Source organism: Gracilinanus agilis, chromosome 2 (genome assembly GCF_016433145.1).
Source record: "Gracilinanus agilis isolate LMUSP501 chromosome 2, AgileGrace, whole genome shotgun sequence".
NCBI classification, from domain to species: Eukaryota; Metazoa; Chordata; class Mammalia; order Didelphimorphia; family Didelphidae; genus Gracilinanus; species Gracilinanus agilis.
In genome coordinates, this window is record NC_058131.1 from 76235696 (window position 1) to 76249733 (window position 14038).

The window sequence follows — 14038 nt, forward strand, 5'->3', positions numbered from 1 at the left end:
ATATTAAAAAAAAATCATGGAGTTACCTCGAATCCCAATGCATCCTTGCCAAAATAGGCATGAAATCACCTTTCATGATATCAAAAACAAAAGAGGCAGCCCAAATCTAAGATGAAATTCCTCTAGTCTGGGCACATACTTAAGATGCCCTATAATCATGGCCATAGGAGTGCATGGAAAAGGCAGAATAGGCAAACCTGTGTTTTCTCCAAACTCTACTAAGGAGTCAACTCAAACAATTCTGGATAAAATTAGCAACCATAATGGTTGAGACAGCCTGAAGTGGCTTTTTGTACATACACTGAGTCATCCACTCTCCTATATTTACACATGACCCTTTGTGAGCACAAAGTGCAAGACCATAGTCTTCCTTCCAGAGAGGTAGAAGCCACAAACAACTTCTCCTGATCGGAACTATGAAAGTCATTTTTCAGCTATCCCTCATCATGCATGTACTCTATAAATTCAATCTCACTATATTATTAACTATGCTCATTGCAGTTATCTGAGGAGGATAAAAGATGGCAATGCTATTATTTTTGGTAAATGATTGAATGGCACAGGAAGAAATGGAAGTAGCAAGAAAAGAAAAAAGAAAAATTTGTTCATTACAATGTTTGTAAAAGAAAGGGAGGGCCGAGACCTTAATTACTGTAGAAATATTTAAGATATGTTGTCTCAAAATGAATTCTGGAGCAAAATAATACACAAAAAGATGAGATGACCTAATTTTCAGCCCCAGACTACTTAGAAGTCCAACACAAAAGATCTAGTGTGCAGGGGTGTGAGTGGTTTGCAAAGCCACATGTTAAGACAGGCCCCAAAATAAAAATAGACATGGCAGGAGGGATGGAACAGCTGAATCAGCAGCAAAAGTTTTCAGAACTCTCAGCCACAGAAGGTAGGGATGGGAGGCAACTACATAGGATATATGGGAGTTCCTTTGATGGCTCTCTGTGCAAGATTCTTGTCTCATTGTCGATATGCTGATTCAGGCGGTCTTGGGGCATGGTCTCAAGGTGAGTAGGAGCACTAGCACAAAGAAATGCTTCTAGCCACAGAGGAAGAAGGGCCCTGTGTCAAGGTTCTAAGGTGGAAGAGTCCTTATGGATACTCACAGACTAGATGATAGGCAAAGAGAGTAAAAGCACCCCTACTTACATCATACCATTTTATTTTGTTTATAGTATTTATTGTATTTTACTATATTTGTAATTAAGAGATGCAATGGGGCATATTGGAACAGGTGTTGTCCTGAGAATCAGAGGAGCTAAGTTTAAATCCTGACTTCATCACTAACTGGCATATAGCTAATAATCTTTTTTTTTTTTAAGATTTAAATATTTTATTTTTTTAGAAAAATTTTCCATGGTTACATGATTCATGTTTTTACTTTCTCCTTTACCCCCCACCTTTATAATATGCAGAATTGGGGTGATATAGTTTTTTTCTAGCTTTGGCTGAGTTCCAAAAGCTGTTAGAGGTTTGGAATCTTGAGGAAAAGGCAGTTGGCTGGATCTTCCATGGAAGGAGGTTGTCAATGAGCAGAGCTGCTTTGATTACCTAGCTTTAATATTGAAATTTAGCCTAGTTTTGATATATTTACTTAAGAAATTATTATCTTAGATAAACTCTTTATATCTTCCTTTCCTAATACCATCCCTGCCTTCCCTCCCTTACCTTATATGTCTGTGTAGTTAATAAGGAGAGTAATTAGAGAGGAGTTAAATCTGTGAAGGGTTACCTAATTGACAGCATTAGTTATAGTTAGTCAGTCATCATTTATTCCCTTTAGATAGCAATAGCACTTTGTAAAGCTGAGTTTAAAGGCAGGTCCTTACTCAGACTCCATCTTTTCTTCCCTTCCCCCACCTGAGGTTCCTGAGACAACTGATAGGGCTTTCCTTTGATCCACCTACCTAACAAACATCCTTCAAACAAAATAAACCCTTTTGTGTTTCAACAGCCCTATTAGTGTAATTTGTCTGTTAGTTATCAAGAGGGAAGAAGAGGGAAAGAGACAACATACTCTGGGCTTAGAGGGAAGCTGGGGCATCCATCCTGAAGGAAGGTGTTACTTCAAAACAGGTCTCTTCCTGTGAAATTAACTAAAGCCTGTTTGTTAATTTCAGTCTAGTCTATTTCCCTCAGCTTGTGTTTCAGTCTAAGTCCCAGTCTGTAAGCCTGCTGTGCTTGTCTGTTTAGTTTAACTTCTCTTCTCCCTAAAAGATCTGTTTCCCTTCTGTGTTATACTCCTGACTTCAGTCCTATTATACCCTGAATCTCCTTTAATCCAGCCTACCTGAAACTGAGATTACCCACTTAGCAAGTCTCAAACATTCTCCTTTCATTTCCCTTATCCCAAACACTTTTCCTCAAAATTTGCTCATAACACCCTTCACCTCCCCATAGTCAATGCGCATTTCCACTGGTTTTAACATGTGTCATTGATCAAGACCTATTTCCAAATTGTTCATATTTGCATTAGTGTGGTAGTTTCTAGTCTACATCCCCAATCATGTCCACCTCAACCCATGTGTTCAAGTACTTGCTTTTCTTCTGTGTTTCCACTACTGCAGTTCTTACTCTGAATATGGGTAGCTTTCTTTTCCATAAGTACCTCAGAATTGTCCTGGGTCATTGCATTGCTCCTAGCACAGAAGTCCATTACATTCTATTTTACCACAGTGTATCAGTCTCTGTGTACAATGTTCTTCTGGCTCTGCTCTTTTCACTCAGCATCAATTCCTGGAGGTCTTTCCAGTTCACATGGAATTCCTCCAGTTTATTTTTCATTTGAGCACAATAATATTCCATCACCAGCATATACCACAATTTGTTCAGCCATTCCCCAATTGAAGGACATACCCTCCTTTTCCAGTTCTTTGCCACCGCAAAAAGTGCAGCTATAAATATTTTCATACAAGTCTGTTTATCTATGATCTCTTTGGGGTACAAACCCAACAATGGTATGGCTGGATCAAAGGGCAGGCATTCTTTTATAGCCCTTTGAGCATAGTTCCACATTGCCAGCCAGAATGGTTGAATCAGTTCACAACTCCACCAGCAATGCATTAATGTCCCAATTTTGCCACATCTCCTCCAACATTCATTACCCTCCCCTTCTTTCATTTTAGCCAATCTGCTAGGTGTGAAGTGATACCTTAGAGTTGTTTTGAATTGCATTTCTCTAATTATTAGAGATTTAGAACACTTTCTCATGTGCTTATTGATACTTTTGATTTCTTTATCTGAAAATTGCCTATTCATGTCTCTTGCCCATTTATCAATTGGGCTATGGCTTGATTTTTTTATACAATTGTTTTAACTCCTTGTATATTTGTGTAATTCGACTGCTTTCAGAGTTTTTTGTTATAAAGATTTTTTACCAATTTATTGTTTCCATTCTGATTTTGGCTACATTGCTTTTGTTTGTATAAAATATTTTTAGTTTGATATAATCAAAATCATTCATTTTACATTTTTTAATTTTCTCTAACTCTTGCTTGATGTTAAAATTTTTTTTCCTTTCCTATAGATCTGAAAAGTAAACTTAACTTATTTATAGTTTCCCTCTTTATATTCAAGTCATTCACCCATTCTGAATTTATCTTGTTGTAGGGTGTGAGATTTTGATTGAAACTTAATCTCTCCTATATTGTTTTCCAAATTAACCAGCAGTTTTTTATCAAATAGTGGATTTTTGCCCCAAAAGTTGGGCTCTTTGGGTTTATCATACACTGTCTTGCTGATTTCACTTACCCCAAGTGTATTCCACTGGTTCTCCCTTCTGTCTCTTAGCCAGTACCATACCATTTTGATGACTGCTGCTTTAGAGTACAGTTTAATATCTGGTACTACTAGGCCCCCTTCCTTCACATTTTTTTCATTATTTCCCTTGATATTATTGATCTTTTGTTATTCCAAATGAACTTTTGTTATAGTTTTTCCTAATTCAGTAAAAAAGTTTTTTGGTAGTTTGATAGGTATGGCACTAAATAGGCAAATTAATTTGGATAGAATGGTCATTTTTATTATGTTAGCTCATCCTACCCATGAGCAATCAATATTTTTCCAATTGTTTAGATCAAGTTTTAATTGTTTGGAAAGTGTTTTATAGTTGTTTTCGTATAATTCCTGTGTTTGTTTTGGCAGATAGATTACTAAGTATTTTATATTGTCTAGGGTGATTTTAAATGGTGTTTCTCTTTCTACCTCTTGCTGCTGTGATGTGTTGGAAATATATAGAAATGCTGATTATTTATGGGCATTTATTTTGTATCCTGCAACTTTGATAAAGTTGTTGATTATTTTTACAAGCTTCTTAGTTGATTCTCTAGGATTTTTTAAGTAGACTATCATATCATCTGCAAAGAGTGATAGCTTAGTTTCCTCATTGCCTATTTTGATAACTTCAATTTCTTTTTCTTCTCTAATTGCTAGTACTAGTGTTCCTAGTACAATGTTAAATAATAGAGGAGAAAATGGGCATCCTTATTTCACTCCTGATCTTATTGGAAAAGCTTCTAATATATCCACTTTGCATATGATGCTTGATGATGGTTTTGGGTATATACTGTTTATTATTTTTAGGAAAGGTCCTTCTATTCCTATACTTTCCAGGGTTTTCAATAGGAATGGGTGCTATATTTTGTCAAAGGCTTTTTCAGCATCTATTGAGATAATCATGTGATTTTTGTTTGTTAAATTGTTGATATGGTCAATTATGTGGATGGTTTTCCTAATGTTGAACCAAACTTGCATTCCTGGTATAAATCCTACCTGATCATGGTGCATGATCCTCTTGATCACTTGCTGGAGTCTCTTTGCTAATATTCTATTTAAAATTGTTGTATCTATGTTCATTAGGGAGATTGGTCTATAGTTTTCTTTCTCTGTTTTTGATCTACCTGGCTTTGGAATCAGTACCATATTTGTGTCATAAAAGGAATTTGGTAGGACTCCTTCTTTGTTTATCATATCAAATAATTTGTACAGTATTGTGAGTTGCTCTTTGAATGTCTGATAGAATTCACTTGTGTATGCGTCAGGCCCTGGAGATTTTTTCTTAGGAAGTTCTTTGATGGCTTCTTCAATTTCTTTTTCTGATATGGGATTATTTAGGTATTTAGATATTCATCCATATCTCCTTGATTGTTATTTATTGGCATATAATTGGGCAAAATAGTTTTTAAAGATTGCCTTAATTTCCCTTTCATTAGAGGTGAAGTCTCACTTTTCATCTTTAATACTTTCAATTTAGTTTTCTTCTTTCCTTTTTTTATTAGATTGACCAGTACTTTGTCTATTTTATCTGTTTTTTTTCAAAATACCAGCTTCTAGTCTTATTCATTAATTCAATAGTTCTTTTACTTTTGATTTTATTAATTTCTCCCTTGATTTTTAGTATTTCTAATTTAGTTTTCATCTGGAGATTTTTAATTTGCTCGCTTTCTAATTTTTTAAGTGGCATGCCCAATTCTCTGCCCTTTCTAATATGTTAATATATGCACTCAAGGATATAAATTTCCCCCTGAGTACTGCCTTGGCTGCATCCCACAGAGTTTGGTAGGATGTCTCATCATTGTTATTCTCTTCAATGAAATTATTGATTGTTTCTTTGATTTCTTCTTTCATTAGGTGGTTTTGGAGAATCATATTATTTAATTTCAAATTAGTTTTTGATTTGTCTGTCCAGGTGCCCTTACTAATTACTATTTTTATTACATTATGATCTGAGAAGGTTACATTTATTATTTCTGCTCTTTTGCATTTGTTTGCAATGTGTCTATGCCCTATTACATGGTCATTCCTTGTGAATGTACCATGTGCAGATGAAAAGAAGGTATATTCCTTTTTGTCCCTATTTATTTTTCTCCACATATCAATTAAATCTAATTTTTCTAGGACTTCATTCACCTCTCTTACCTCTTTCTTATTTATTTTTCGGTTTGATTTATCTATATCTGAAAGAGGAATATTTAGATCTCCCACTAGTATGGTTTTACTATCTATTTCCTTCTTGAGATCTGCCAGTTTCTCCTTTATGAATCTGGTTGCTATGCCATTTGGGAAATACATATTGAATAATGTTATTTCCTTATTGTCTATACTGCCTTTCATCAGGATTTAATGACCTGTCTTTTTTAATCATATCTATTTTTACTTTGGCTTTGTCAGAAGTCATAATTGCCACTCCTGCCTTTTTTTTCTCATTTGAAGCCCAAAGGATTTTGCTCAATCCCTTTACCTTAAACCTGTGTATGTCCACCCACCTTATATGTGTTTCTTGTAGACAACATATGGTAGGATTTTGGTTTCTAATCCACTCTGCTATCTGCTTCCTTTTTATGGGCAAGTTCATCCCATTCACATTCTGAGTTATAATTATCAGTTGTGTATTCACCAACATTTTGGTATGGTCTCCTAGTTCTACCCTTCTTCTTACACTATTTCCTTTTAATCCAGTGGTTTTCTTTATGCCAATAACCCTTGTCCCCTCCCTTGATTAACTTCCCTTTCTACCCCCTCCCTTATTATTCCCCTCTTTTTATTTTTAAGGCCTAATGAATTCCCTCCCCCTTCTTTTCCCCTCCCTTTTTTGACCTCTCCACTTCCCTGTTCCCCTTGTTTTATCCCTTCTGACTTTCTTAGTAGGGTTTGATAGAATTCCATATCCGAATGGATATAGCTACTCTTCCCATTCAGGGTTAATTCCGCTGAGAGTAACATTTAAATATTACCACTTAATGCTCTCTTCTTCTCCTTCTTATAATAGTATTCATCCCCTCTCCTTCGCATGCTCTCTTTGTGTGGTATAGAATATCCTATTTTTCTTATTCATTTAAGTTTCTCTTGGTGCCATCTACTATTCATCCCCCTTCTTTTTTCCTCCCCTGTATCATCTCAGACCATTTAGTACTTCAACCTCTCACTATGAATAAATCTTCTAAATACTATAATAATGAATACTGTTTTTGAAAATTACACATAACATTTCTCCATATAGGAATACAAATAATTTGATCTTATTGAAGCCCTTAAAGAGGCAAATTTAAAAATAAGAGTTTTCTTTCTTTCCCCTCTGTTTCTTATTTTCGTTTCCATGTTTCTCTTGGTTTTTGTGATTGGATATTGAACTTTCCATTTATTCCTGGTCTTTTCTGTGCAAATATTTGGAAATCTTCTGTCTTGTTGAATGTCCATACTTTCCCCTGGAAGTATATAGTCAGTTTTGATGGGTAGGTAATCCTTGGTTGTAGACCCAATTCTCTTGCCTTTCTGAATATCATATTCCAAGCCTTGTGGTATTTTAGTGTGTAGGCTGCCAGATCCTATGTCATCCTGACTGGTGTTCCTTGTTATCTGAATTGTCTCTTTCTGGCTTCTTGTAAATTTTTTTCTTTTACTTGGAAGCTCTTTAATTTGGCTATTATATTCCTGGGTGTTGTCTTTTCAGGGTTTAGTGTAGAGGCTGATCTATGGATCCTTTCAATGCCTGTATTATCCACTTGTTGTAGAACTTCAGGGCAGTTTTATTGGATAATTTCTTGTAGTATGGAGACCAAATTTCTATTAATTTCTGCTTTTTCAGGAAGACCAATGATTCTCAAATTATTTCTTCTAGACCTTTTTTCTTGATCTGTCAATTTCTCAGTGAAATATTTCATGTTTCCTTCTATTTTATCAGTCTAGTCCTTTGACTTTGCTTTATTTGTTCTTGGTGTCTTGAGAGATCATTGGCTTCTACTTGCCCAATTTTGGTCTTTAGAGACTGGTTTTCTGTTATAATATCATGATTTTCCTTTTTGGTTTTGTCTGTCCTGTTTTCCAGCTGTTTAATTTTGGTCTCCAATTTGCTTACCATTTCTTTTGATTTGGGGGTATCTTTATCAAATTGGTAGTTTCTGTCTTTTAACCTGTTAATTTCCTTTTGAGATATTTCCCACTTCTCTCACCCAATCTCTTCTATCTTTCTCATGATCTCAGATTTGAATTCTTCAAGAGCTTGTGGCCAATTTTCATTTTTGGGGAAGGTTTGGATGTGATTACTTGTTTGTTCTCCTCTTCTGTTTGCTCTGTTGTCTGTATTTTTTCTCTATAGATGTTGTCGAGTTTTAAAGATTGCTTCTTGATCTTTCTCTTTTGAGGTTCTTGTGACTGACTTGCCATTATTATTATTTCTTTCTCAGTCAGAAGTCTGCCTATCCTATTGAGTTGTGGAGCAGCTTTGGTCAGAGTCACAGAGCCATGCAACCTCTCAGCTTTATCCCCATGCCCATGGGTTGTCTGCATTCTTTATAGTCTTCTGAAGTCTCAAGTCTAGTTGTTCTTAGGTTCAAGCTACCTGGTGGTCCCCTTGATTGCTCCTCTGCCCGAAGCTCCTTCCCAATCTCAGGGTGCTGCTTCCACAGCCATGCACCCCTCTGCACTGGGTCAACACCCAAGGTCCGCACCTGATCTCAAGTCCACGTTGGTGCCTGTGCTCAATGTCCATGCCTGCACTCAACGTCTATGTTCAAAGTCCGGTTCTTTATCCTCTTGAGGTCTTAAATCTTGCTGCTCTCAGGAGTAGGCCCTGGTGATCCCAGGTAGCTTCCAAGAACTTAATGAATGCCCCAAACTTGCTCACTCTTGTGCACTGGCTTTGCCACTGTAGGTGGTGTGGGGGTAAGGGGATTGCTCAGCTCACATTTTAGTGAGAGCTATTTCACTTCCTTATAGTATGGAAATGCCCCAATCCCACATACCTTCAATGCTGCTCCCTGTTGTGGGCTCCCTTTGTTTGTCTGGGTTTGTCTTTATGTCCTCTTGAGGAGTCCTATATGTTTGGGGTAGGAAAAGGCAAGCAGCTGCTTTTATTCTGCTGCTGTCTTAACCTGGAAGTCCCATAGTTAATTAAACATACCATTTTAGAAGAAATTAAATCAGAAAAATCCCTAAAGCCACCTTTGACATTAACTGCAAAAAAAACCCTGCCAGAATGAGAAATGCTACTAAAATTGTTTTAAATGCCAATAATAAAAAAATACTGCTTATTACACACACAAACACACACACACACAGATACACACTTACAAATAAATACATATATGTGTATGGTATAGTGGAGAGAGGAGTGACTTCAGGTGAGAAAGATTTAGGTTCAAGTCTTGCCTATGATATATACTGGTATGTGACTATGGGTAAGTCACTTAACTTTTCAAAGCTCTGGGAAATTCTAAGACTATGAATTGTAGAGAAGGCAATAATGTGCATTGTTAATGGGATTTTCTTGATCTAGAAAATTGCTTACAGGTGAGATCATAGGTATCTTATCTTTACTAAAGAACTTATCTTTACTATAGAAAATCACAGGAATTCTTGTCTGTAATATAGAAAAATACATCAGGCTCAAAAACCTTTCTAAAATGAAAAAAACTGTTGCTAGTATAATAAGAGCCATCTAAAATAAAATGAGCCATTCAGATTTATTAGGCATCATCCTAGGCACTGGAGGAGATGCAAATATTTGCTAAGAGATGGATCTCTTGGAGGTTACATTCAAGTAGGGCAATTGTGGGGCTCCAGACAATCCTTGCACTTCTTTTGGTATACCTCCCTTTTCTTATGCCTCTGTTGTCCTTTCACTTAATCTACTCTTTCTTCTCTCTTAGTCGCTCAGTTCCTTAAAGGGTTTTCCTTTGCCTGAATCTTCCCTTATCCAATCCCAGTGCTTCCTTTATCTCCTCCTCTTTCTTTCCTGTTTCTCTGTACATTAAGAAGTTTTTTTCCCTTCTAATTGTTTTTGTTGTTCTCTCTTGATTTCAGGTCTGATGAAGGGAGGGTTCTTTATGCTACTAACTCTTCATTCCTTCCTCCCTTCTTCTTAGCAGTCCCTCCACTCATTTCTCCTCTGTATGAGATAGTCACTCCTCCTACCTCCTCCCGATTTACTCCACTACCATTTTGTCTCATTCCATTATATTCATCTTACCATCAAGTGTTCCATTCATTCATACCCCTGTCAAATACCTATACAATGATTCCATTCTCTGAGGCCTTAAATAACATTTTCCCATATAGAGCTGCTAGATTTAAATTAATATCAATAACTCCATGCATTATATTTTAATAAAACTTATTAATAATCGTTTGAAGTAGGAGAAATACAAAGCTTAAGTATGACCACATGAGTACACTTTCCTGCCAAGAGCTCCCCGAGCCTCCACACCTACATTCTGGGAAGAAGATAGAGAGGGGCAGGGCCACAGAAAAAATATATTCTCCCTACTTTAGCACATAGCTTACACACATACTATAAGGATGCAAATGGGATGCTGTGTAAGATAGTCCTGGGGAGCAAATTCTATCCACACAATCCCCCTGTGATTACACTGGGAGGAGAACATGTTGGAATCTCCCAGATTTACATGCCTAGTCTCCACAATGAATCATTACATATAACCAGCTTATATCACTTAAGAGCTCTTATTAAAGGTACATACAATATTGTACTTTCTAAGGGGAAATTAAAATAATTTGGGTATAACAGGGAAATAAAAGAGAAAGAGAGCAAAACCAATATAAGGAGGTACATTGACAAAAAAGCCAATTAGGGGTCAATCCCCTTTGGCATAGATTTTACATGCAAAATAAATGCATTTAACCCCTCACAATTTAATTCACTACATCTCAAAGTTCATTCCGGATCTTTTGATGCAGTGTGTGGTTTCTGTAGGCTTCTTTTTTTGTGACTTCTTCAAAAGATTCACTTTCTTGATTCAGGGAGTTAGCAAGTTTCTTTTCCTGAAATTTCTCTAAAAGATTTTAAACCTTGCATTATAGGATAATAATACAATACCCCCTGAGGAGAGTGTTGACCAACATATGGATTACCCTGGGATACATGGCTGAGTTATGAGGTATATGAAGGTATATGAATCAATTGGCAAAAGAAAATAAAATACATCAAAAAATAAAGAAGAAAAAAGTAACTTCTGGATGAAACATAAAATATCAAAGTCTAATGTGCAAAAAGTCTAAGTAAGGGAGGATAAGCTCATAAGAGGTCCTTGAATAAGGGCCTAATTAAAGTGATTTATGCCCCACAAGCCTATAATAGTAATTGTGCACTTATGGAATCAGCAGCCAGAATTACAGAAAATTGACATACTATGAAAGAGAGAGCATAAGGACTAGATATTGAAAGAGAAAGGAAATAGCTTTACAGGGTCTAACTTTACCTTCACTCACAGGGATAGGGGAGAAAAATGGAAGCCAAACTGAGGTACTTTGTTTGAATCTAGCACAGGGAAATCCTATGTCTGACACTGTACTTCTTTGAACACCAAAACAAGTCCTCTATCTTGATGCAAATTCTCATCAATTCCACTGGGATCTGTTGGTCTCCATGGCCTTGTGTTTCTTGGAAAATTCTTATCAATCCCATAGGGATTGGTTGGTCTCCCTGACTTTGTGCTACTTGGCACTATACAAGGGCTCTTTTATGATCCCTTCTTCTGAAATCAGACACAATTATTAGTCAAAGTCCCATAATATTTAACAATCAATGGCAAGTTTCTATAGTCTAAAGTTTTTGTGTATGCATTGATATTAGGGCTAATGAATAGTATAAACTTATTTTAGTGCAAAACCAAAAAAACTATTAATACTGGTTGTATGTACTACAAATACAAAAATAAAGAAGAAAAGAAAATTCAAATATCCTATTGCACATAAAAGGAAAAACAATAATAATTTTTTAAGAAATCAAAAAATTCATAGTGCCCATTCCATGAGACAATGTGTGATCCAAGCAGAGCCACAACACAAAGGTTTCTCACTCAAAAATGAGATCTATTTCCTTCTTAACTTGGCCATGATCCATAGTGTGAAGGTGCATAATTATTTTACCAGGTAACAGCTTCATAAAAAACAATAGTACAATAGCTAATGCGCATTCTAAGACTTACCAAAATCCCCAAAAGCATAAGAGCTCATTTAATGATAATAGCAAACAAACCCACTATCATTAGGATTCACATGAATCTCTATAGCCACTTGCTGTGTGACAATGTAAAAACCTATGAAGCTCATGGATACTTGTCAAAAGCTCTCCAGATCTAGCCAATCTGTCAAATTTGGATGAGATAATTCTAACAAAGTCTCTTACTGCCATCATTCCAAAATTTGGCAGGAGAACCCAAAAAATCCTCTGTACTGCTTATGAAGACCTTTTGGGTGTAAAATGTCAAAAACAATCTAGATCATTCTGGTAGAAGGGTAGAGTAAGCTGAAGAGTTACAAAAAAAAAAAAAAAAAAGCTTCTGGGGTAACCAATCACCTTGGGAAATGATCCCTCCTCTGGTATGAGACTGTAACAGCTGTAAAAGGCATATATTTAAATGTCCTATCCATTTCAATGTGGAAATGAGGAATAAAATAGTGAAAATCACTTCTTATGACTCATCCATTACATTTTTTATAAATGCAGAGTTGAGGAATACAATAGTGCTATTGCACTTCACTTTAAATACTAAATGGATCTTTACCTCTTGTTACAAACAACTCAAAGGTAGGCAAATGATCAGTCAGTGGTAGTGGTGCTCCTAGATATCTAAATATCACTTCTGAAGACCCATTAAAACCAAATGAGATTTTTTTGACTAATTAAATTCTCCAAAAGTTACTAATACAGGTTGTAACCAGTTTGATGGAGTCCATCCACCATCATCTATGTAACAATTAACAAAAGCAAAAAGGAACAAAAGGTCATTAACGCAACATGTGACCTTGATGGATCTGGTGCCAAACCCAGCATTCGTAAGGACCTATGGTTTTGCCATGGAAAAGGTTTTGTCCAAGTTGTTTATGGACTTTTATAATGGTATTTTCTCCACTCTAATCATAGGGGGAGGTACAAATAAAGACAATATAACAGAACTTATAGGTGAAGGCCAAAACACAGTAACAGAAAGTGATATAGTGTAACGGAATATATTAGATTAATATGTGAACTTAAAAAATTGAATTTTAAAGCAAACAATCAGCTGTAAGGGGTAAAACGGGATTTTGAATGGGTAAATATTAAAAGGTTGTTCACCAGGGAATTGAATAATTATCAGTCCCTAATTAAAGAATAACCTGAAGTTAAAATAACTTTTATGGATATTTATTTACAAATGAGAAGAGGAAGTAGAAACAAGGAAATAAAAGAGAGGATAAGTTAGGATAAGTAATCTAACACAGTGGGTAATTTGCTCTGATCCCCTAGTTCAATCCAGTTAGAACTAATTAACCCTCAGCAGAGGGAAATTGGCCTTGATCCCAAGCCTGGAAAGCCAGAGGCCCAAAGGGCCTCAAAGGCAAATGAAGCAAAAGCTTCAACCCCTGAGTCTCTATTAAAAGGAAGTTCCTTAAGAGAAGTTCAGGAAGATTCAATCCTAACACTCACCACGTGGAACAGTCTCACCAGCTCCAGACCTCCTCCAAGTTCAGTCATGAACCAGAAGAGCTCCTTCAGCTCCTGTCAACAAACCAGAAGAGTTCCTTCAGGTCCAATTCATGAACCAGAAGGGAGGGCCCAACTCACTGAGGTCTATTTTTAAAGAAGCCTCTTTTGCATCACTTCCTGTGGCCTCCTCTTAGTTTCTGTGTCCAATCACAATCACAACAGATGCTTTTCTTAGGACTGCCCAGAAGGAAGTCAGTAAATTCTGCTTTGTTACTAACTCTAGCACACATGGGTTACAGACCACCCAACTTGTGAATTAAATGGAGATGTTTTCACCTTTAGTGATTAAATCTAAATATTGGCAGGGTAGATTTAATCTCATTATCACACAGCAAATACAATAAGCATGACAGGTTACAGGCACTCAGTGTTAATAGAAGGTTTTACATGTGAGCAATCAAATCAAGAGTCCTTTTCTCCAATTCTGATAGCTGCATTACAGAGACTTCTTCAATATTGGGAGGGGAACACACTGAAACAGTTTACATCAATAAGACTTAAATTTCACCTCTAGACTCATTAAGGTTCCTTCCCCTCCCAAGT